The sequence below is a fragment of the Pipistrellus kuhlii genome, unplaced genomic scaffold (genome assembly GCF_014108245.1).
Source record: "Pipistrellus kuhlii isolate mPipKuh1 unplaced genomic scaffold, mPipKuh1.p scaffold_m20_p_3, whole genome shotgun sequence".
NCBI lineage: Eukaryota > Metazoa > Chordata > Mammalia > Chiroptera > Vespertilionidae > Pipistrellus > Pipistrellus kuhlii.
Genome location: NW_023425529.1, coordinates 12,883,115 through 12,909,958, shown reverse-complemented (window position 1 = coordinate 12,909,958; position 26,844 = coordinate 12,883,115). Strand labels below are relative to the sequence as shown.

Genomic DNA, 26,844 nt, shown 5'->3' with positions numbered 1-26,844 from the left:
GGAGGCGTTGTCCTTGTAAAGGTCATGACCTCTTATCAAAGATCGAATACCAGGCTGGTGAGATGGTAGGTATCTGGCAGCTGCTGGAGACATTTGTTTGTGGGGTGATCTCTCCCTTGCCTTCTGGAGCTCTCCAGAGGTAGGAATGGTTAACTAGGCCAAGGGGTGTGGTTAGTTCTGCTACCAAAGGTGCCTGCTGGGGCTCTCCTGGGGGTTGTCTGACATCCTGACATCCTCAAAGGCTGCTTCCCTTTCCAGGCCTGGGGCCATTTAGGAATAATCCTCACCCCCCCAGACACACCTTTTTTTCCCCTTCCCATTTGTGTCTGTGTGTTTTTGGATCTAGTTATGCCTGAGACCACAAAGGAATGCCTGTATTCCTTTAAACCTTTTCCCCTAACACTGTTCTTTATTTTTGGATATACAACCATTATTTTTTCTACCCACATCTCATCCATATATTCATTTTTAGTTTCCCATTGTATTTCTTTTACAAAGGCATGTGCTCATGATTTAAAGTTTTCAGACATCAAACCATTATGCTGAGACATTCTCCCAGAATGGTCTTCTTTTTTTATGTAACTCTACTTCATCTCTATTTTTTGGTGCACAGATTTGAGGGTTTGAAGGATCAGGTTCAAGTGAAAGGTATGCTTTCACCGGCAATCTATGCTTGGAAAACCAGTTTCTCAGCCTGGGTTTGTCAATGAAGTTGGAATAACAAGGTCTGTCATGGTGTTGTAAGAATCAAATCAGTGTTTTGTAAACTCAAAAGTAATTAGAAGCCTTCTGGCCTTCTTTTTGCTCATCATCACTCCGCCCTCCTCAAGCAACATTTTTTAAGGGAGGGCAGTGAAGGCACACATTATATGAATAGTTTGTGAAAAAAAGAGATAGGGTCATCTCTCTCTGACATCGTTGCTCATTACTGAAATAGCTATTGTGTGCTTCTTTTAATCATGGTCAGTTTCCTCTGCCAGTGTGATGACCCTTTAATGCAGGGACAGCCCAGAGGAGAATATTCTCAAATGAAAATATGAGGGGAAATGTCCACTAGTAGACAAGAGGCCAGCAATGATGGGCTAGATCTATAAGCAGCGTCTCAAAGGATCCTGTAGAGCTTCCGTATGATCAGGCTGAGATGTACCACATCATTCTAAAGTGTAGATTAGGACCCCGCATAACATTTGCAGGGTCCTCTACACAAGAAAGATACAATAAAAGCTAGTAGATTTTGAGTACCTACTATGTGCAAAACACTTTTAATACTAATAACTGCTAACTTTGGAGTTCCATCATACACCAAATAGGTACCGAGTGAATGGCAGGCTTATCCAGTTATCTAATCCTTACCACTTTTGGACACTGGGATTATGTCCATTTTATAGTTGAGGAAAATGAAGGCCCCCTGACACCAAAGGTAGTGTTTTCTGGATTTCCCCAAAAATTTGTGAAAATAGACAGCATTCTGTGCATTTTACAGATGAGGTAATGGAGGCACAGAAGGTTTATGTAATTTGTCCCCATGGCTCTAAGAGGAGGAGCTGGAATCCCACACACATGGACCTGACCTGCTGCACATTAGGCCACACTGCCATTCTGAGTGCTCTAAATCTCAAAAAGAACCTTCCCCTCTCAATTTACATTTTGTGTATTGATATTTTCATAAAATTGAATAAAATAATTACTGGGGACAATATAATTTAAAAAGATATACAAAAACTAATATTCTATCTTTTATTGTTTCATTCAACAAATATAAAATTCCTCTGTATCATTGCTGGAGACATCTAAACACTTTCTTATGATTTCTGGCTTGTCTTATGGTGGACCAATAACAAAACTGCTGCACCAGCACAGATGCACAGGAAATGCTTTGAAAAGAGCAGCTCTAGACCATGGGGATATGAAGAAAAGGCAGTTTCTTTCTTCATTAACAAAAGGCTTATAGTCATAGGTTTAATTTCAACATTTACTAGTAAGACCTTGAATAATACCCAAGTTGGCAATTTACTGAAACACAGTTAAATATTGAAAATCAAGACCTCTATTTTTGCATTTTTTTAAAATCTCTCTGACATTAAATAGAATGTGTTTAAAATATACCAGCAGGAATTCAATTAATTTTGGATGGAACACAACTATAATTTGAAGGCCTATCCTCTCATAACCTACATAACCAAGAAATATGGACCATTGTAAATTAGCTTGTTTGATAGAATAGAGATTCCAATATATTGCAAGTATATCACTTTCTCTCCAGAGGACAAGGTCATTGTCATATTGATTAATTAATATTCTATCCTGCTGCATCCAAGTAAGTTAAAGAAATGAGAAAGAAACAGGATAACAAAGCCAGCACAGCCAACATTTCTGTTTAGTTCCCACAGTGACTAAAGAAAGGCTTGTTACCTGCTTCCTGTTGCTGGGCAGAGTAAGTTAGCTTAATGATGGCTCCTTCTTCAATAATTCTGAAAGCAAGTCTTAGAGTAGAATGGCCATGAAAAAATACCAAATGTGTTTCCCAGAGGAAAACATGGTCTGTAGCAGGTACCATCTCTGCATCCATCTGTAGCAGTATCTGCAGGAGATAAATGAGAGATAATGGCTTAATAAGGAGAACATATAGATTTGCTATTTATAAAATTTATTTAGCCTGCCTCAAAACTCTTGGCTACTAAGTAGACTTCGGGTGGGGCCACCCAGCAATTAAGGGTCATTGATGAGGAGTGTCAATACTACAGTAAATGTCAGCGAAAAGTGTGACGGTAGCACATTCCTGTACATGACAAAAAACAAAACAAAACTGTTAAGAATAAACCCTAGAGTCCTATTTTTGTCCAGACACATGCTCAATACCCATCTAGAATCCTGCAGTTATGAATATGAATAAAGACAACTGAACATCTGAGGAAGTTGATAGCGCTAAAAATATGTCAGTCACTGTTCATTTATTAAGAGAGACTGATATACTTAAAACACTATTTTTAAAAACAAAACTAAGAACTTGGCATCATGCCTTTACATGTGCCAGTGCAGCTTTTCTAGGGATTGGAGACACTATAGTGAATGGAAATACTCATTCCCTATTCTATTCCAGACAGAGAGACAGATGTCCATCTAGTGTAAAATATGAGACAACCACAGGTTATGTAGAGGGTATGGTGGGTGTAACTAACAAGGAGATATAGCTAAGTCTTGGGGTATGTCTGAGATACTTTCCTCAGGAAGTAAGTTTCTAGTTGGGAACTGGAGCACCCATGGAAGCTAGCCAGGAGTGAATAGAGGCTGAGATTGGGCAGAGGTTGAAGTCCAAAGATAGGAAGGAGTGGGAGAAGTTGTTGAGCTAGGATAGAATGTCATAATAGAGTAGTCCTGTTGGCTAAATCTCAGCATATAAGAATTGGGTCTATATCCCTGGATTTCAAAGCAGTGGAAAACCACTTACCAGGAGACCACTAAGAGCTGCTGCCAACTCAGAAATGTTCCAGAGGTCAGTGCCCCTTGCATGTTCCCCTTAGTCTATCACAATATATTTGCTCACATCTGTAAAAGTGTGGAAATGATACAGGATGGGGCAAAGTAGGTTCAGAGTTTTTTATATGGAAAACAATACAATAATTGAGAAATAATAATACAAGAATAGACTCTGTTTTGAACACTCACAACTGTAAAGGATGTATAATATTATCATAAAATACCAGCTTTTAGCCTTGACTTTTATATTACTCGTAATGGAAAAGTCTGAGTATTGTAATTTTGTTTTGAAATGTGAAGAAAGAAGTTCTTAAAGAAAAAATTACTTTTGTTAATAGAGGTCCCATATCTTGACTTATTTTTGCCATATCTTGTAGATCCCGATTCATATGGTTTCAGACTTCAATTTGTTTTATATCCAGAATATTAGCATAGGAAAAATGAATGATTTCACTCATCGCCACAATGAGTTATACCCTTTGAAACAGAGAAAATGATGCTTAGACTTATTCTATTATTAGAGAAGGAAATGGTAAAGGGAGTAATATAAGAAGGATTACCTTCCTAGGGGTCTTGGTCACTGCTGTTTGAGAGCCTCTCATTTTAATCTTCATGTTAGATTCAGCTCACTTTTATTTTATTTTGCTGTTGATGACCCATCAAAGGTTTTAGTTGGAAGATACTAGGTTCTCATTTTCTCTCTAGGATTCATATATTTTTTTGAAATAGGTGAAATGTAGTTGTCAGATGAATAAAATTATTTATGTGTGTAAGGCAAAAAATCAATGTAATTCCCTTACAGTATTCACACAGCAATTAAAAATATTAATATGCAACTCCTGTATTATGCTCATAGAATCATAGAAACAATTTTGAGTTAAGAATATAACTTACTAATCAGGTAATCAGTGCTGAATGCAAATCTTAAGTGAATGATTGCTTGCAAAGAACCAGTTTCCACAAAAGTAGAAACAAACTTTGGCAGCTGCATAGGGCTGTGTGTAGATTTCTATCATTGTAGTGTACCAGGTGCTTGGATATGACAAGACTGAAAAAGTTTATAGTGAAAACTAACTGAGAGTAACACTTGTTTTCTGCAGCAATGAATACTTGTTTTCTGCAGCAATGAATACTTCTTCTTACCCATCAACTAACAAGATGTATGTAGTAAGTGATGCATATTGATAAGTTGATAATGCACAGAGGGTTTCTGCTTCATACAGATTCTTCTAGAGGTTTTAGTATAATCTAAAAAAAAAAATTCAGAGCTGGATTTAAATTTTGGTATCACCCCATCATGACAGGGTGTTTAAAATGAATTTAAGAAAATTTCTACTCATATAGTTCTTATTACAAAAAGAATCAAAACGTGATTTTATGAATTTTTAAATAGAATGGAAACAAAGTATGGTCAGATCCAGGTATATAGAAAGCAGTTTATTTTCTTATGTATTTCCAAGTAGATAAATATACAATCAATGTAAAGCCTGGAGGTGTGAACCATTTACAATATGTATCGACTTCTGTATATATGAAGTCTTTTTAAAATTGAAAAATCATTTACTTTAATAAAAGTAGCCATTATAAGTGCATTTAATGGTACATTATATTCTAATATATGTCAGGTAGATAGATTGAAAAACATACACATTCATGATCACATAAGATTTTATATTATAGTATCGATATAATGGGCAGGAATATATTAGTTACCAAGCTATCTTGTTAATTGTCCAAATATAACTTTATAAATGACTTTAGGATCTCCTTCCTTTTTACCTATTTAGCCAATTGTAAAAGTGGTCTTTGTGTTTAATATAATAGACATATCAAAATGAAAATAATTATGAGTTTATTTCCTTATTTGGATTTTCCCATCACTCATTTTCAGTGATTAATGTAAAACATGATTATATCAAAACTATTTTTCAATTCTATATTTATTCTTTATATCCTAGGCATTGTGGTAGGTTTTTGAGATAGAGATGAGTGAAGATCTCTTAATTAAATTACCTGGAATTAGAGAATGATCCAGGGGTATGACAGAAGGACAGTGGGGCAAAATCTAACAGTTGAAAGTAATAAAATGTAGTAATGAAGGTAGAGACTACATAATCAAGGCATATAACATTGCTTTTATTTTTTAGTACAATATCGGAGGTTTCTGCAGAAAGACTTAATTTATTCTGTGAGCTCTAAAAGAAGACAAATATTTAGACAGGAATCAGCTACTCTTTACTAGATTTATCACTATATAAGGCGGCATCAGTAGAAGAGAGCTGGAATCACTGACTTAATGTTCTTGAGTTTGTGTGGTAAAGTGATTCTCAGAAAGTTCATCCTTTGAATAGGATTTCAGTCAGGAGCCCATCATATCTTGTTTCAACAGCCATCTTTGTCATTGCTTGAATTGTCATTTATACTCTAGGTAGGAAGAATCAAGCTAGACCTTTCAGAATGGATAATTATAAATTTTATTCATAAAGACTCCATTATAAGAATAGGCTGATACTGGAGTTCCTCTGTTCTGTTTGTGTCTTAAGTCAAACATTTAATTGACTGCAATAGACAATTTTTAAAGCCTACCTCCAAGTAGAAAAAGCTTTTTCATTAATACATTCTTTGGGTGTGACATAGTGGGACTGAAACTAAACTTGCTGGCCTGGTTATGCACTCAATCACTTAAATAAAAATAAGTCACTTTATATCTTAGGGTACTTCCCTCCCAGATTAAGGCTGAGAGCCTGCCATATAGGATAAACCTCTTAGATGGGCAATTAGGATGGTTCCACCTCCTCTGGCTTCCTTTCCCTTTCTTTTACTGTCATTCCCCCCTCTCCTCCCATCTCCCCTCTCCACCACCAATACTGAATGAGGTCAGAATATTCTGGAAACAAGTATATTCACATGTGTGAACTTAAACAATCTCTGTAATGCTATTTTTACTGAACTGTATTTATATTTTATACTTATGTTTATGTCTTACCCACTAGACTGACCCATCTTGTGCCTTATTTCTTCAAATTTCCATGATTTAACCTAGTGTTTGACACATAGTGGGTGATCAATAAAGATTTGTTGAATAAGTTAATAAGTGAATAGATCAGTTAACATAAGCATATTTACATTCTGAGACTCCTAATGGAGGAAGCATTTACAGAGATTTAGTATAATTATCTCTTAAGATGGAATGATCTGCCATGTTAGATACAAGGAAATACATTTTATTAATTTGATATGTTTGGTAACTTCAGAAATTATTCTTGTCATTTTAGTGAGTTACTGTTAAACTTCTATGAGAAACATTTTCTGTCAGGGCCAACAACAGATGAAGGCATTAAAAAATCCTATTCATGTAGACCAGAGGAGGGCTGGTTAAGCCCAGAGAGAAAATAAGATCTTTGGTTTTCATTGTTGTCAACTAATGAATGATTTCTATGAGTCACTTATTTACTTTGTAATTGAGCAAGTCATAAAATGAATTGAGCATCCACAGATTTGTTGCAAATGAAGATGAATTACCATGTGCTTTTATTAAATAAGAAATTGCATTTTCAAGATAGTTAAAAATGTTGGTACATTGTATGATCATAATGCCATTATTTGAACAAATGATTTATCCATTTTGTATCGGTAGAATATTAGTTAGCCTATTTGAAGGAAATATTTTCACTAAATTGGCAGGTGCTTGAATTCATTGGTCAAAAATGCCTTTATCTTTTGTCACACAGGGACTTACTTCCAGAAACCTGGTAGATGATATAAACATTTATAATCCATGTTTACTCTATGTGAAACTTACAAAAATGATCCAAATTTAATTTTTTTCAATTTATTCCTAGTCTATCTTGGCTCGTTTCCACGAAACAAGTGAATGTGTTGAGTTATTTTTCATACACAGTTTTTCTAAGTTGAATTTAATGGTTGATTTGTCATTATGCACACATGGTTTATTCACATGGAATCTATGATTTGAGTCTTGTTTCTCCTCTTCTAAACTTTATTTTTAATTATTGTTTACGATATCAACCAGCTTCTGTTATAGGAATGACAATTCAAAATTTGATATAAATTTCAAAGTTGAATTCTCTTAGAATTTTTTTTATCTCTAATTGTTTGAAACTATAGAGCAGAGAAGGGAACATATTTAAAGGAGAACAGATTTCTATTGAGAATTTATGATAAATTCTGAGAAACTGTACTCCTCTTTACCAGGACAATATAAATTATTTCAAAGTGTTTCTTTTTAGAAATTCCTTGACATTATTTTCTATTTTCCATTATTATTGTTTTTATTTTTTCTAAAAAGGAGAGTGTGGAATAGTGGGAAACAAAATTTGATCCTAAGATGCCTGAATATCATTCCTGACCTTGGGATTTACTTATGGTGTGACTCAGGCAAGTTATTAATCTGCTGGGTTTCAGTTGTTTCATGTAGGAAATCAATGTTATTTGGAAGAGTAAATGAAATGACTAATTATAGAAGGATTAAAATTGGAATGAATTGACCTATAGAGAGATGTTTACTTTGTAGTTGTAAATTGGGGCATGTGATGAAGACAAATTGGATTCTTTGAATCCATTAAGTCTCATTGGCTAACAGGAACCATTGTTTTAAAGAAAAGTTTAGTTCAGTATACTTTTAGCTACTGTAACCACTTGATCTTAATCAAGGCAATATTCAGCAGGTACAAAGCTCTATGTTTAGATTTTCTTTTTAATTGATTTTATGAATACAGACTGTAAGGGACCTGGCTTATCAACAATGCACATAAGCAAAGATCTATCTGCTTTAAATTACTGCTTTATTCTTACAATTAATTTGCCCAGTATTTATTGAGTGCCTACTATGTGCTCAGAACTGCTATGTGCTCAGAACTGGAAATGGAGCAGTAAGCAAAACAGACAAGAATGTTCCTGCCTTCATAGAGCTTCTGTTTTAGTTAATCATAAGCTCAACCCAACACAAAGTCAATGATGCTGCTATGAAAAAAAAAAAAAAAAGGAAGTGGGATTCACTTTTCTCTTCCAGTTTCCAACAACAGTCAATCAGAATTCTAATGCGTTTAATGCATATTGAACACACTTGTTTTCTTGTTTCTTTTCGGTGGTAAATTGAAGTATCTTGGTAAGATAGGACCATGAACATTTGAAACCACAAGCACTGTAAATGATGTGCTAGTAGAAGTGTGTGAAGCAACTAGATAGGTTATGTTTAGAAGAGAAAAGGGCGGCAGCAAAGGACAGATTACCGCAAACACTGAAGGGGCTGATCCAACAGAAAGGCAACAAACTGACTTTAGGTTGCTCCAAATAAAGGACTTGAAAACAAAGAGTGGCAGTCTACAAAACAAAACAGTAGATTTTAGCTCAAGACAAAGAATTTTCAATCTAGAAGAGTTATTCTGTAGATAAAAGGTTGTCAGGGGGCAAGGTCCCTTTTTGCTGAGAGGGAGTTGGCAGGATCTGGAAGAACAGGGTTGGACTCCTCTCTGAGAGGGAGCCTGCCAGATGTGTCTTGGATTCTCCAATCCCATGACACCATGTTTGCTCTGTAGTTAACTATTGTAATCATTGACAGTCCCAAAACTCAGAGCCAACTTATTTTCAATGACAATTATTGCTCTAGGTTTCTGACCTTTAAAGGTTTTTTACAAATTTGTATCTCTAAAAGTGTCTCTCTCCCTGGGAGAGGTAAATTTTATATGAAAGGAGAATGAAGCCTTTCTTATTTATCAGCCATATTAAAGAATTTTGGGGGGTGTCTGGATTTCACTGTTGCATTTTTAAATAAAGACTCCCTTGGAGATGTCCAAATCCATTTTCTTGTCAAGATTGATGACAGGTTATTCTAATGCCCAAATATTAACTTCTGTAATGTATCTATATTTTTCATTGGCAAGCCAACTGTGAATTTTCTGGATTTCGATTAGCTTGTCCTAAATCCCTGGTAAGCTAAATTTCTCTAATAGTCTTCAATTCGTTGCATTAAATGTCTGTTCAGCCTTGGAAGATATATTGATTTTTTTTTCTCAGCGAAGTGACAAATACCATTTTCATGACCATAATAGAGATTGATTATATTTTATGGTACACACAGAGAGAGCTGATTTCAGTGTGACAACCTTGGGGTTTACAAAAATAAAAAAAATCATTTCAATTAATAATAAAGTTAATAAATCTATCTGTTGCTGGAAATAGAAGTATTTTGAGAGGGAAAGTGAAACATTCTGTTCTGCAGCTCAATGAACACTGGGAAGATTTAAGACCAATTTAAAGATTTTGCAAGTGCTGGTTTTGTGATATCTTAAAAGTTGATAATAATAGTTTTTAAAACTAAAGCTATGATATTAACCCCCAGCACAACCTAAGCATGTTGCATGATAGTATTTATAATGAATAACATTTTTCAATTAATTCAGTGCAAAAGTAAATCATAATCAAGATCAACTATATGTGAAATATAAAATGGTCTATGAGGAGCAGTCTATGTTTCTAAATAATTTATATAGCCTCAATTTAAAATTCATTCTAAGCTTTTTACAGGTAGACCTTAACTAGAGCTAAAGTTATATTTTTTTTATTATTCTGCCTTGCTGTCCAGTAGCTTTTACCTTATAATCTAAAAGGTATTTTAAAAACAAATGGAAAATATGCATACATGTCATAAACTTTACATATGTAAAGGATACATGCTATTTTTTTAGAACTAATAGAAATAAGAAACAAAGGTTAAGCATTTTAAGGTTTTGAAATAGTTATGGTGGACCCAGAAAACATTGTTAGGGAAGATTATAGAATTACTTTTGTGGGGGTGGGAAGGGAGGAGGAACCTTTAAAAAAAGGAAACCAGATTTTGTTTGTTTAGGGATATTTCCCATTTGTTCATCTTCTATCCCTGTTGCCTAACTTTATACCAAAAATAGTACCTAGCACCTCTTAGAAACTCAATAGTACTGTGTTTGTTAAATGAATAAATAAATTTTCTTAATAGCAAAAAGAAATACATATAATGTTGTTAAGGTACTAAAATGTTCCATGAGATTTTACTATTTTACCTCTAATATTTTCAGCTCTTACATAGCTATAGGGTGATAAATCTTGGAGTAGGATTGGAAGGGGGGGTGGATAAATTAGTATAGATGAAGCTGAAGATATTTACACATTTTCTGAAATATATGCTTACATGTTAGGTATAGTTATGGGGGGAATGACCTTGCCTGAGGATTTGAGAAATTATTAAGGATATTTTAGTGACTTACTCTTTTGTTTTTATTCTATGATTGTCTGACACATAGAAACACTATTCTTTTAAAAATATTTTCTAATTATTTCACAAGTGTACACTTTGTTTCTTCAATCAGCTCCTTGTTGGTGAATTATTTTTGTTCATTCCTAAATGTTCTCTGTATGGACCAGACTGTACCTTTGGGTTCAAAGGGTTTCTAAAACTCCATACACTGGAGAGATGAAACCTTTAGTTTTAACATACCATTTCAATAATAGCTGACTGGTGGGTTTTTTTTTGTGTGTGTGTTTTTAATTATATATCTAGAGAAACCCTTTTTATATCATTTTTAAATTTTATTAAAATTTCTAACTTTACATTTATGGAAACGATACTTTGCTTAAGAACTTCATGTTTGCTTAACCAGTTCACAGTATATATTGTAAAACATGAACTTAAAAAAGGATTTAAATAAAAGAACAGTGGGACTTGCTAATTGCCATCCAACTCTATGAAACTCTGCGGTCGTTTTCTCCTCATTATTTCCTATCTGGAATAGGCTTGGGGAAACTGTTCCTTTCACTGTAGCCTATACAACCAGCAAAGGTGTCCCATCGGAACTATTAAATATATGAAAGTGTGACTTACACCATCTCTATTTCGTATTTTACTTTTCTCATATTTCTTAAAATTGGAGTAAAGCTATAATCCAGATGAAAACCAATTGCTGAAAAATTGAAAAAGCTGAAAATATTTAACTCTAGAAAATTTCATATTGAAATTACAGGTTTGTTTTTAAAAATAATATTTAAGAGTTAAAATAAATTACCTGACTTCTAGAAAATACATAAATTAGTTTTTAAATTTTTAAAATTGCTAAGTTGGTGTAGGAAAAAAAGCTTCATCTTTTACATAGTATGCATTTAGCAATTTAAATAGCATCTGTTGGATGTCATTTTGAAAATGAATTGCTATTAAACTTAAATGTAAAATAAGTATTTGTATTCAGCATTTCCATATATTATGTTATGAATTTGTGACTATAACTACATAGCTTTCTGTAAGACATATGTACTTGATGTAATTATTTTCTTACTGATATTCTTATATAGTGTTTCCTTTTTCCTGTAGATTAAGGGTTCTGTGAGCATATGCATGTGTGTATTTGCACTTCTGTAGTTATATTCTGAACTAGACTTGTTGTTGTTGTTGTTGTTGTTGTTGTTGTTAAAGAATGTGGGGATTTACAATTTTGGTAGGCATTATAATTTTGGTAGGCACTATTGATACAGAGGAAATTCTGATAAAATTCTGGGTTATATTTTTGAGAGAAATAAAAATATTGATATTTATTTAGACCAAAGGTAATTATTATTAGCACTCACTTAGGTTAAAATAAAAAATTATGGTTTAGACTTATTGATTAGCATTTCTTCATGTCTCTCAACCCTCTTTTCCCAAAGTCCTTCTAACATATTCTTCAGTTCACTCCCCCCCAATACTTTTAAGGTTCCCTGTTGCTGCTAAGCAATTGAAATAATATTGTAATTTGTGAGTTTGTTAAGAAATCCAGTTCTCATCCTTGATTCTCATTCACAAGGTCTGGAGTGGGTTGGATCATCTGAGTTTTTAGTAGGATTGCCAGGTCCCTCTTCAGGCTGCATCTTGAAAAGGACTGTGGAAAACCAGTTTATGTATAAGTAAAGAAAAACTCCTCATAATTATGTGTTAACATCATGCATGTTTCTCTGTTCTCTAGCTGAATAGGATGACTTGCTCTCTGACTTTGGATTCTAGATTTTTCTATCTGTGTACTTAACTCTAGAAAACCCTTTCTCTCCTCCTTTACTTCTCTCTACATTATCCTTCATGTCCTAAATCAAATCTTACCTCTTAAGTGAGTTTCATTTCTCATTCTCAGAAAATTATGATTTCTTCAGCTGACAGTGGTCCACTTCTATAGCATGTATTTACATCATACATTCAACATTTAGGGTTTAGCGTTTTTCCTTATGGTTACCATGTAATTATCTGTATCCCTCAGAGTGCCTTTCACATAATCAACACTGTAAAAAAAAAAAAAAAAAAAAAAAAAGAGTAGTTTGAGGAGTAAGTGACACTGTAATTAAACAGCTAGGGAGCATGTCAAAAACTACACTCCAACCCCACAAAACCACTTCTGGATGTTTTGCCACTTATTCTACTCTTGAGAGACTCTATGCTTGCTTGTTTAGGTAAATAAAACCAAAGCTAATGCTTACTATATATTTGGATCTGTGAATCACATATTTAAACCATTCTACATGGAGTGCTTGAGAAAGTTAACCCATACTAATGGTAAAGGTTTAAAATTTCATTTGAAATCTAATGTTATAACTCTATACAATCCCTCCTCCCTCAAGTAGGTCTGTGTTCCTAAAAGCCACACCTGTTTAGCTTTCTCAAAAGAAAATTGTTTTTATGTTTAGAATAATTTCTTATCTGTAGCTACATCATAGCACTGGGGCACAACCATTAGAATAAATGTGACATTTGTCACAGGCACAGAACCTTAAGTGCATCTGAGGCCCATGCTGTATTCTTGCTATACAGAACCAAATGATATAATTTAGCATAGCAATGAGTATAACGGGGCATGGTGTTCATAAAAATTGGGGTATACTTCATGCTACTAAAAATGGTAATTTCCTGAGAACGGAAAATGGAACTCACGTAATTTACTGATATTATTCAAGCTTGATTCAAGGAAAACATTATTCACTGGAAACATACTTTGATCATAAGGGAGGCATCTCCCTAATACTGTTCCACAACATAGGCAAATTAGCACTACCTATTTTTTCTCAATTTTGAAAAGAAAGCACTTGGTAACTCACCTTGGGAAAAATGAAGGTGATTTATTAATTAGTCATTTCACTGGACTGAAACCATCGTGACCAATACAAAAACATCCACGGGACATATATTCCTTTCTCTTAAAACTGGCAGTTTAATACTGTGGCCGGCTGGTCTCCAGTAGGTTTGAAGGTGGAGGAGCAGGTGTGCTCTTCCAAAGTGTCTTTACAAGTGTCTCAGTGGGGCTTCCCTCCATGCCTCTGCAGGAGGCAGCTCATCTGTTTAATCCTTATGTTTTCCTCAACCTTTCTTATTATGCAGACAGGGTTCTGAGGCTCAGCTGGATTTTGACTCTCCCAATGAATTGATGGGGCTCTTTGATCTTAACTGTGTACTGCATCTGTTTCATCCTTCCTCTTCATGCTTAGTCTTCCAAACTCCCATTTTGGCTGGGACTCTTAAAATAAATGGATAGTTATACAAACAAATAAAAAGTGCTATTTAAAACTCAGCTACAGACTCCATTTTTCATTTTGGCTCTCTCTCTCTTGCCCTCTGTCTCTCTCTCTTTGTTTCTTCCCTCTCTTTCTCATCATAGTAAACTTTCTTGGGGGAAAAATCCCCAAAGCAGTTTAATTATGTTACTCTGTAAGAGAACACCAGACATGAGAATATTTAACTATGCATGTATGAATGTATATGTGCTCTCTAGGATCAGATTTGCATAGAAATAAGAATGACCGACGATTACAATTTAGTCAATTGCATGGTAGCTTCATATCATATTATAGACCACATCAAGAGCAAAAAGTATACAGCTTACTTAGAAAAATTTACCATTGAACAATTGAGATCCTATTCCTCTTTTTGATGGGAGTGAGGGAGACAGAATTGCAGAGAAAATCAGTTAGAATCAGAACTAATCTATATGAAGAATTCATTCTAGGTCACTGGATGCTAAAATATCTTTTCAACAAATCTTTAAAATTAAATGTGTAGGTTTTTGTGTGAAGTAGGAGTAGAGGAGGGATGTTCAGGGAATAGCATGAATTGTTTGCTTACCCACATTAAAACATGTAAAGTTATGATTAATTCAACTGGAAAATATCAAGTTTTTATCTGAGTAACCTTTGATAGTCTAATCTGGTGTTTTGAAGACTTGTATTAATTATTTTTTATTTTTTATTCCCCATAAATCTTTGTTTATCTTGGAATGTACCATGATCTTGTGTTGATAATATAATGTCAAAGTTGTCATAATAATTATAGCTGAGCAAAAACCTGCTGTTTCCTAAGAGCCAGAAGCCCTTGAGAGTGTTATGAAAAGGTCTTTCTTCAAGAGGAGGGATGTGATATGACCTTCTATTCTACTGAACATGTCTTTATCCCAACACAGATACACTAAAAATACTAATAATTTTTAGTAAAATGTCATACTAAATATTTTCCTTAGGAAAAAAGGGATAAGATATAGAGGAAATTTGATCCTATAATTAAAATATTTCTATTTTAAAACATATTTAACTAACTTTCTTTTACTCAAAAGTATCTCTCAAGCCCCCACATGGCACTCTATTCTGAACTAGGGAGATTTTCTTCACTATTTTCGTACTTTCCATATGGAATCTGAGAATAACTGTGCAGGAAGGTTACTCAATCCTTCTTTAGGCAGAACTACTCTGAGACCCACTAAAGGTTACTCTCCTCTAACCAGTGTGTTTATCTTGATACCAACTGGGATGCACTTTCTTTTTTTTGTGTGTGTGCGTTAATGTTGCAGTAGGAAAGAAAAGACCTCCCAACCAGCCAACATAAGATATGTGTTTTCAATGCATTTTAGTGAGCTTCCCTGACTTATTTGGTTTAGCTTCTTATATCACACTCCCAATTGCTGTGTTCCCTCTGTAAAATGTAGACAAAAATGCTTACACTCTCAGTCTATAATGATTCTGTGCTTCTTGAACTTACAAAATGTACAATTTTGCCTTGCCCTCATGAAATGGAGCAGCACACACTAAAATCTCAATTTTTCCCATGCCCCTTTTGTGTATATGAGCTTTATATATCTGTAAAAGCTTCAGTAATGTCTATCTGGTTCATTGATGTAACTAACTCCCAGATCAGTGCAGCTCACCATACTGGAATTTATTGAAATGATACCAAATTGTGCCCTGGTTTGGTAGTTCAGTTAGTTAGAGCACTATTTCCCAAACTTTTGACATATGTGTACCCTTCTATAATTTTTGTAACACTGAGTACCCCTCGTACTCATGAGAACATAGAATAGGGGCACTAAGCACAGTGCAGTGCATATCCCCACCAAACTCCGGTGCAATGTGTACCCCCACCAAACTTTTCCCATACCCCTGGGGATACACATACCACACTTTGGGAAACAACATGGGATAGAGAATCATCCTAATACGCCAAGATTGTGGGTTTGACCCCTAGTCAGGGCACATACACTATTCAACCAATGAGTGCATGAAAAAGTGGAAAAACAAATTGATGTTCACAAGATACTAATTGCTACCTGCACATTTCCTTGTGTTCATCAGTTCAGACCCATATTCATTCTTAACTTACTTGCTTATCATTTCCTCCTAATAGTACTTGGGTAATTCACTTGAACTCCATTATTCTATCTAAATGTGAAAGGTGATTTTTTACATTATATTCAAGAGACGAGAGGGAAGAAAACATTTATATCAGTGGAGATAAAGCTCCTAACATTCACCCTTTATAGGCTCTCTGAACATGCCTTTGGTCTATGATGCCAACCGTGGCCTCAATTCTTGAACATCTCATGCACCTATGTACTTCCAGAGAAACAGCTTCAGCTTAGCCAGAACTTACCAAAGGCTATCTTATTTTGTCCGAAAGACCCATTAGTGGATTATGAAATCTACTTAGTAGATCATAATCATTTAAATTTAAAGAGGAGATAAGAGAAAGACTATTAAGGTGCTGTTTGTGATAAGAATAAGTATAGTTTCATAAACATGCTTTTTCAAAACCATTCAGAGTACATGTGTGGTACTTGGTTGTATTACACATATATATTTCCTTGCCATGAATCCAGTAAAAACAAACAAACAAACAAAACAACAAAACAACTGAAAGCCTGAAATACAAAACAAAACTAAAACTGAGTTAGCCACATAGTAAGATTTGCCTGGATGGTGGGTTTTAGAATTTAGAATAGTGTTTTACTATATGCAAATTCTATTATTGTTTTTCACCGGTTATTCTGAAGCAAATCAAAGGAATTACCTGATAGCAATAGAAATAATGGAAGCTTAGCAAATATTTCCAGAATTGTTGAGTTAAGACATATGAGCTTACCGAGGGAGTAATATTCTTACTGATCCAGGGGTCCTCAAACTTTTTAAAGTGGGGGCCAGATCACGGTCCCTCAGAGAGCTGGAGGGCCGGACTATATGAACTAATTCCTACTGTAACACCTAGGCTGCGCTCACTGCCCAAAAAACCTGGCGGGCCGGATCAGACTCCTCTGCTGGCCGCATGTGGCCCGCGGGCCGTAGTTTGAAGACGCCTGGAACCATTTAGTATTAAGTAGTTGTTTTAGAAACAACTATGAATATTTAGTTACAAAAGGATTTTGTTAATACCTTATTTTTGGTGTTGGGCCAAACAGAATGTCTCTAAACTATGACTACATACTTACATACTTGTGTTATAATAAGCAAGTAAATAACAGTTATCACTCTTCTAAAATATCTCAAGGCTAACATCTTTGCCTTTTCACTTAAAAAGTCTTAAAAAAAAATGACCCTGACATTATGCATGATATAATTGTTCTTTTTCCCTCACCTTTGCATTTACCAGGACTTAGAAGAACTGTAGCTGTACCTTTATGGTACACTAGAATTTTATTTTATGACTAAGAAACATAAGTGCTGTTTAGCAAGATTAGCATGAGAATGAGAAACATACATTTGTAAGTGGCTTGGTATTTATTGTGTTCATTACCAGGCATGTCGTTCTTACTCTCTATAAAGTCCATAATGGTATATAACCTGGTACCCTGTTACTAACAACAGCACCCTTACTTCAGAGTCATCAGACATGGGGAAAGTCAGGCTCCACCCCAGACTCACTAAATCCAAATCTGCATTTTAATGTGATCCCTGAATGATTTACCTAATCATGGTTGTGGGAGAAGTGCAGGTCTATAGGATAAATATTACCAGTTGCTGTGTGGACCTGTATTCATTTCCTGGCTAACACTTGCTGTGGAAAAGAAACATCAGCACGTGGAAAGAACCAGAAAATTTTCATACCCTACAACTGCAATTGACTATCTAATAGGATATGAAATTAACAATGATGTCAGTGACAATGCCGCTAATGAGAGCACCCATTACCAAGTGTTCCCATTTGTTGTCCATTGTGTCCAGTGTTTTAACTAGTCTGTTTAACCATCATCGTTCCCCTATGAATTCAGTGCTGTTTTACAGACGAGGCAACACAAGCCTGTTGTCAAGTCAAGCATTCCCATGCATAATATCTGTGATTAGTATTTGTCCTGTAGAAAAGGCTGTTTCAAATAGGAAGCAAATGTATCACTTGGAAGATGCCTTTGAAAGTATCAATTGACATCTGTTTAGATAATGCTTATGATCAGCAATGAATTATCAAAGTTTTAAGCCCACATAAAACTTTAAGGTGATCAGTTTACAATTTATTATATAGTAGGTGTATGCACTATGCTGCATCTTGTGCCCCATCAGAAGCTTTTGGCTTTGCACATTCTGCTGACATTTGGGAACTGAGCCTTGAGCGTCACCTGCTTGTCTGAGGACAAACATTTGGATATTTGGAACATGAAGAGAAATGACTCTAGAATAGTGCAAAATGTAGGAATGCAATTTGCCTCTCTTGTGCTGAATTAAATCCTTTCTAAGGAAGGCATCCTTTGAGAGAGGAGATGCTTCAGAAGTATCTGTCGTTTGGCATTTAAGGGGTGGAGAAAATGAACTCCTGCAACACATGCAGTTGAAAATAGTATTGAAATGAAAGATCAAAGCAGAAGGTAGCGAGGTCATGTTATGGTTCAGAAAAAAACAGCTCTGTGTATCCTGTGTACCACTCGGCAGACAGAAGCTGGTGAATTGTGCCTACTAGCATGGGAGAGTGGAGGATGTCCAGGCTTGTTTATGGAGAAACTGAAATATACTGGTTGCACTTTTAAGTAGGAATAATGAAAATTTTAAGTGGAATTTGTTAATGTTTTAAAAACAAATATGTTTTATAACATATATAACAAATTCATGTAGTAGCAAATAATATACTGTTAAGAGTAGTTTTTCCTCCACTTCTGCCCCCCATGCTCCTGTTTCCCTGCTGAAGCAAGCACTATGAGCAGTTTCTTGTATATTTTTCAAAGATAGTCTTTTTTTTTTAAATATATTTTATTGATTTTGTACAGAGAGGAAGGGAGAGAGATAGAGAGATAGAAACATCTATGAGAGAGAGTCATCGATCAGCTGCCTCTTGCACACCCCCTACCGGGGATATGCCCGCAGCCAAGGTACATGCCCTTGACAGGAATCGAACCCGGGTCCCTCAGTCCCCAAGCCAACGCTCTATCCATTGAGCCAAACTGGTCTCGGCTCAAAGATAGTCTTTAAATATAAAAACATCATGTACAAAATACTCATTAAACAAAATGATAAAATATGATACACATGGTTCTACACCATTCTTCTTTCTCTTAAAATGCATCAGAGGAATAATTTCATATCAGCACTCCATTCATTTTACAGGTACAGGTCATTCCCCAGTATCGATATATTATACATCATTTAACCAGTTACCTTTGGTGACTTTTTTACATTATCCTCGGTCTTTTGCTATTACAGACAGTACTGCAATGAAAATCCCTTGTCCACCTGTTATCAAACATATGTGAATATATGTGTTCTCCGGTCTTCACAAAGTCCCAGTTTAATTTTATTGTACAACAGCTAAGCAGTGATGAAGAAATAACCAATGAGCATAGGAGGCAGAACCATACTAGTAATTGCTAACATCATTTACTCTGTGGTAAGTACGTGATAGTAGTCATTTAATTCTTATTACTCTATGGGGAAGTTAATTTGCTGTTGTTGTTAATTATTTAAGTGAGAATGCTGGAATTTAAATTGACCCAAAAAGCTTGATTCTAGATCCCTGGCTGCTATTGTGGGGTTGCACTGCTGCCCAGCCATTCCATTGCCACCTCGTCAATGACAGAGCATGTACTGGATACTTACAATGCACTTGACATGTATTATTTAACATTCACAATAGCATTGTGAGGTGTTGTGGATTTTTTTTTTTTAATACCGTCTTAATGAGTTTAAATAACTTGCCCCAAGTTCCAGAGTTAAGAAGTCAGGAACCAGAAATGGCGTGGAAGCAGAATGTCTGACTCCTGAGACCACAGCATAACAGAGACAGGAATTGAGGTATTTGAATTTACATCCAACAGTCTGGAAGACAGAAACACAATTAATACTGTATTTTTCGGACCATAAGACGCACTTTTTCCCCCCCAGAAGTGGGGGGGAAAAGTCCCTGCGTCTTATGGTCCAAATATAGCCTACACATATACTTTAAAAAAAAAGTTTTTTTACTTGCCCGGCTCTGTGTGGTCTCTGTGTGCTTGCCCGGCTCTAAAATGGTTCTAAATGCTGCTGTTTACTTTACAGGGTTGATTACATGTGTTTATGACTGTGATGTTGGGTTTTAATGCACATAAAATATTTTAGGACACTATTTGTTTCAGAATCTTTTTTTCTTCATTTCCCTTCTCTAAAAACTGGTGCGTCTTATGGTCCGGAGCGTCTTATGGTCCGAAAAATACGGTATATGACTGAGACTTAAAGGAACATATTCAAGTTATTCGGAGGGATTAAAAAGGGCGGTTGCAGGGGCCACTGGAAGACAGTTGGTGGCACATCTGTAATCACATTCGTAACAGAGTGGGACTTAGTGGTCTGTATGAATCCATGGTTCTCCATAGACAGTGTGTCCAAGTCTAGATTGCTTTGTTTTCACTGACTGCTCCCATCTTTCAAAACCCCATACCTATACGTCATATTTGTATAACAAACATTTGTGATGTAGCACCAGCATGTCTTAGAGAAAGGTGATTTTCCTCTGAGTTTGAATTTGTGCCCACAGGGAACAGAAATCAACAAGTACCCACCCTGGGAAATAAAAGCAAGAACACTGAGATTTCTCCTGGTGTCCATTCCTCCAGGTCAATTTCTTCCGAATCACCTGAGTTTTTCTAGCATTGCCTCATTTAATTCAGTTACTTTTATGTAATGCCTCAGAAAAAGTAAAAGATATAGTTAATATCAAAACATATGCCTAGACTGTTTATTTGGTTATTATAGTAAAGATAATGAGGAAGCTATCATACATAATGAGTATTTACTGCAGGTCAGAAAATATGCAAAAGGTGTTATATGGGTTATCTGGTTTAGTACCAAATCCCTGTCAGAAGGATATTATTATGATTTTTGTTCCCGTTTCATAGATGTGGTTTTTAATTTCTATTTTTTTTAATTCACAATCATAATTGTGTAAGGCATGCTTTTTGCCTACACAGTTTTGCCATTCCACCTTGAACAAATAAAAAAAATACTTTCTATATTTTTAGAACCTATTTTATATTTTTGCACCTGTCCTCCCAGTCAATGTCCAAGGATACACAGCAGTTAATATACTGTGTATAATTCTATATTCTGACTTTTTTCCATTCAGTATAGTCATAAGAAGTTGGTTTTTCAGTTATCTTCATTATCACATAATGACTGCATACGAGTAATTGCTACAATTTCTTTAATAATTCCCCTCATTAGGAACATTGGGTTGCTTCCATTTTCTCTTATAGATGCTACTGCAATGAAAAATTTTGTGTACATAATTTATTTTATTGTCCTTTCATTTCCTAGGAGAAAGGCCCTTGTTCAAAGAGTAAAGGCCTGTTTAACTCATTCTCTAACTTTCGGAGTTAGAATTATTTTTATGGCAACAAATAGTGAGCCTTATTGATATACTTATTTTATAATCTTAAATGAAATGTCTACTTTGAACCATTTTTAAGAATTACCTGTTTTTTAGTATAATAGAAAAGAATATATGCTAATTAATATATAGTAACCAACATAGGCCTAATGAGTGATGTTTTTGCACTATTTAATTTATTAGTAGGTGACTTAGACTTGGAGGAGGATGGTGTGTACAACAAAAGTATTCAATCATCAAGTATTTTTTGAGAAACTGCTATGAGCCAGGCCCCATGATTGTCCCCAAATTGAGGATGGTGAATGTGAAGGGCACAGCTCATTTCCCTACAGAACATTACTAAGCACTCATATCTAAGATTGTTTTGTCCTTGACCTTGTGCCAGAGCACTCTTGTCCTTGTAACACTTCTGACTGCTTTCTTCTTTTGCTTTTATGGACTCTGACTCATTTCTTAGGAGCAGTGCAAGGTACAAAGGGTAAAGAATATCTTACTTCCAGAGAGAGATATGTATATATAATTTCTAAGAATTCCCGAAACGATATTTTCCCTCCCATCTCTGTGTTGGTGGGATTTAAGAAACATCTTTATTTTTCTAGGATGAAAGCATTTTGCTCTGTACTTTGGGAATCCCTAAATTATCTTAACCCCATGGCATATATCTTACATTGCATCTAAAACACTGATCTTTTTAGCATTTTAAGCTAAATAAACCAAGTACAGGGACTTTAGACCCTTCATTACAGGAACATCCTCATATGAAAATAAAATGTAAATTTAGGGTATGAACCATGGTTTATTAATACACTGCACTATAAGTGCAATTTTCACAAGTAGCGATAACCATTTTGGTCCCTTTAGGGAGTCAAATGTGTAGAATTCCTGTTAAACGCACTTTAGAATTGCATTTTAACTTTCCACCAAGTCCTTGCATCCCAGAAAAACCTACTAATTTGTTGAAGACTATAACTTTGTCATGCTGTATATTACTCTGTTTTTCAACTCTGCAGTGAACAGTTTTTACTTTACTGGTACTTAAAATTTCAATGGGGAAAAATATCATTTAGTAAATATGATGTTGGGTTTATGGCTCACTATGCAGATTAAGCTTTTTCCTGATCAATTGAATGTTTCACTACCAGAAATGTTGTTATATCATTTTTATAGGAATGTTATAGTTGTTACCTAATATGTATTTAAAGTTCAGTAAATTCATTATATGCATTTGGGTGTATAATTGCCTATTGATCTATTGCTTGATAGAATTACACTTCTGTATGATTCCAGTGGACTGACATTTTTTGAGGGAAAATTTGTATTAGGGCATAAAGATAAGTGTCTATTTTTCAATCCAAAATTGTATAAATGATTCTTAGCTGAGATGCCCAAATTAGTGTCTCACATTATTCTATACAAACATAATTTGAATTTATATGTGAGGATATGTTCCAGAAATTGAAACCTATAGAATCCTGCTCTTGGTTTAAAAAAAGGGACACTTGGAGGCAATAATGTCAGAATGCCACTTGCATGGGTTGAAGTAAGGCTACTTAGCTATAAAGCTGGCTCCTCTGGGTAACAATCTGCCCATCTATATTAGCAAGGTAGCACAGATGTGGGTAAGAAAGTACAAAGGCATCTGGAAAAAGAACTCTGAAAAATTTCTTTAAAATTTTTCTTAAATTTCTAATATCCCATATATTTAACACTGAAACTGAATGTGTCCTCCCTATTGTGACTTTCCACATACTGTTTGAACTTGAACCCTTAGAACTGCATGTCTGAGAGCTGAGTGTGTTCTTGGTCCCAAATCACTCTTGTCACCGCTCGGAAAGCAATGCAAGACAATAAGTAGTATTCACCTGATTGCTTCCCTGCTCCAAGACAGCTGGTGACACGTGTCTCCCTGATAACCAGGAGCTTCAGATCTAAGGCAGGGATAAGGGGAAGCGAGGAGCTCCAAGAATCTAAATTTGACAGCCGATGGCTGAGGAGAGGGTCAGCAGGGAGAGAATCTGTGACACGTCTGAGAAAGGAACAAAATTTATCTGCTCCGGTTGCAATGATTAGATGTCTCTTTGTCTGGCTTTCTTACAGCGGTTGACTGATTGTACCCGCCAGCTGGCTAATATCATAATTAACAAAGTTGCTACTACGTTGGCGAAGTTTAATTGAAAAATTTGCCAGTGATATGACGGCATTGTCACGAAGATCACAAGGGACACAGAGCCGACTTCTGCTCGAGGTGGAATGGCAAAGCTGTGTACGCAAGCGGAGAAATCACAAACTTGTTCGGCCAAAGGTCGGTTTCTTTCCTAATTCTACATCCTGGGGATTCTTATTCAGATTGTTTTGTGTGATGGTTGGTGGGTTCTGTTTGGTTGCATGAACAAAATAATTTATAGAAAAGATCCGTATGCTTCTTGAGTACGTAAAGCATATTTTCTGAGAGCTTTGGTGGTGCATTTGTCCCCAAATCTGGAAATTTAGAAATATAATGAAATAGCTTTTCGGTGCTGAGAGTTTTGCCTCTTGTTGTATCTGGCTAATCTTTATCAGGTTTCAGAATAATCACTTGGTAACAAATGTCAATTGAACATTCATATGGGGTAGCGTTGGATTTATTTTGTTCGACAATGTAAAAGCTCTGCTCTGTCTCATTCTATTGCATCAACATAGTTACAGGAGCAAAAAGAAAAACGAGCCTAGTTATGGAAGATGTAGAGGTTCTATTTTAGTTTTAAGAAATGCTCAGAGTCGGGGATGGAAGGGCTGAAATCTTGATTTTAATTAAACGAAGTAATTGGGGCTTTTTACGTTTAGAGAGACCGGTATTTCTTGAAATGGTGTGCTATTCCCCCAATGCCAGTCTGACCATTGACCGTTTTACCTGTATTTTCTTTTCACTGTAATTTGCTCTGCTTGATTGAATATTCAAGCTCTGGGGAGTTTCCCAAATTAGAGCCATCACATATTGCTGTTGGATGAACATGAATACCGGTGAAGAGGGACATGTGCCTCTGTGTATGTGCCTGCGCGCTGCCTCCGAGAACAGAGGCAGGAAGGCATCTCAAAAAATATGCAGAAGGCAAAGTTTGGCTTATTTATGCTGTGTCACACCGCTGCTGTCATAGCAAGGCAATCAATTTGCTATATAACTCAAGACATACATTAAGGTCCTTTTATTTTCCCTATGTGGTCATTCAGGCCACTATATAATGGCAAAACACACACGCACACACACACACACACCAGTTTGGTTTTTGCCTGTTATTCTTTGTCTTTCATGTTAATAGCAGGGTTCAAACATCGTGAAATAAAATTTTGGAAACAAATTAATTTATACCATGTATATTTTTAATCAGCCCATTTAAACTTACTCATGGTTTTATATTCCTAACCATGGGAGACTAGTGGTTTGTGTAGAGTTATTTTAAAATTTGACAATAAAATTTTATATTCTCAAATTTTAAAAGGGAATCATGTTATGATATGAATTTTAGAGTTTTCAGTGTCCAGATGTTTTCATAAAAGCCACTTATTGAAATTTTGCTGAACATTGACTTGCATTTTTAATATTTACTGAAACTGAATGAGGTTAATAATTTTTTAAAAAGCTGAAAGTGAAGCTTTCAAGAAATATTTGATTGTTTTCCAGGCATCATTTTCAGAAAAGAATGTTATTCTCATAACAGAAACCCTCTTTTATTTTTCTTTGACTTCGCATCTTCCTCCTCCTAGTATTTGGTACATAATAGGCACACAATTTGTTTTTATTGAGTGAGTGAATTAATGAATTGAAGTCTTTCTGCTGCTGTTCAAATATGGTTAATATTTGCTTCCTCCAAATCAATAGTAACTTTTGTATGTGGTAAACATTATAGACAGACACAAATAGATGAATGGTATAAGCACAGACAATAAGGAGGATTATGTTCATAAAATAATATAATGTTGTTTTAACCTAAACCTGTATCGTGTTTTATGTAATTGAGATTTGCTATTGTATCAACTCAGTTGGAGTAGCAGAGGTCTATGAGGATTAGAAAGGTCTAGGAAAGTGGTTCACGGGTAATGCACCCTTTCCTTTAAACAGGATTATCTCCTGAGATGTGTAGAAATGAACTCTTGTCAGAGTTTCAAAGGAATTAATATTTTTTGGTAAAATGTGCTAATGTAAAGAGTTAGATTAGTGGTGCATAATGAGAGCAATGCATTCTTTCGCATGGAAATAGGAGTGTAATAAATGTCCTGCAGGTGATTGGAGCTGCAGCAATTTTATTGAAGATTAAAGTTTGATTGACCTTTGTTAGGGTGATTAACCCTTCTGAAATTAAAAGCCAGAGCTGAATTATTCTGGCCAATTTAAATGCAAACATTGAGCAGGTTGTATGTCATTCAAATATAATAATAATAAAAACCCCTCCTGTTTTAATTTTCAATTTTGCACGTCTCAATGGGATGCTGTTTGGAAGGATCATAGCTCTGGCAAGAGCATCTCTGTGGCAGAGAATATAGAATAATGTATAGATAATTAGGATCATATGGGAAGAGTCCCAGGCATCACTCCCTCTATTCAAAATATCAAAACCACCATCCCAACAAAAACAGGCAATCTGAAAGCAGACTGCACACACTGAAAATGCGTGATCTCATTAGAAGACAATCTAAGAATATCCTGAAAAGGTTAGGAATAAATAACATTCTAATCCAATGCCAACCACCCAAGCTGCATATTATATCCATACTTAATCTTTATGCTGTCTCCTAAAAGTGAGGGCTGTTTGTTACGGTTGCTTATGAAGCTGTTCATAAAAAGGAGATTGCTTCTGATGTCTGGAATTTCATTGCCCATGATCTCTGATAGTCTATGGATATATTCAGTATTTCCATTAAGTTAAAAAAAAATGTCATAGGAGGAGCAAACGCTAGTTATTTACAGAGCCATTTAATGGTTTGGTTTTATTTTTCTTCATTAAATTTTCCTGAAGCCTTTGAAAAGTTGCATATTCACATTGCTTCAAAAGACTGTTTCCATTTTTCATAACATATTAAATTTTCTTTATTGCTAAGTCAGTGAATATTTTTAGGTTCAGGTTCCCTTTTATGTGTCTGTGAACTATTAAAATGATAATAAAGGCTCTCTCTTCATTCCATATGTAATTTATTTCTCTCTCCTTTTATCAAAGAATTCACTCTGAATATGTCGAGGTAGAAAAGTCCAAGGTATTATAATATAAAAATTAAGAAGCCCCAGGTGC

At 35.2% G+C, this 26,844-nt stretch overlaps 1 long non-coding RNA gene across 1 annotated transcript in view; it reads left to right on the top strand.

Annotated features, from left to right (window-relative positions):
- The window catches only part of LOC118729452, a 59,732-nt gene that overhangs the window by 5,883 nt on the left and 27,005 nt on the right, over positions 1 to 26,844 (top strand). The window contains exon 4 of the long non-coding RNA XR_006742765.1: positions 23,681 to 23,885. This is a non-coding gene — a long non-coding RNA (uncharacterized LOC118729452). The remainder of the gene's footprint in view (positions 1 to 23,680; positions 23,886 to 26,844) is intronic.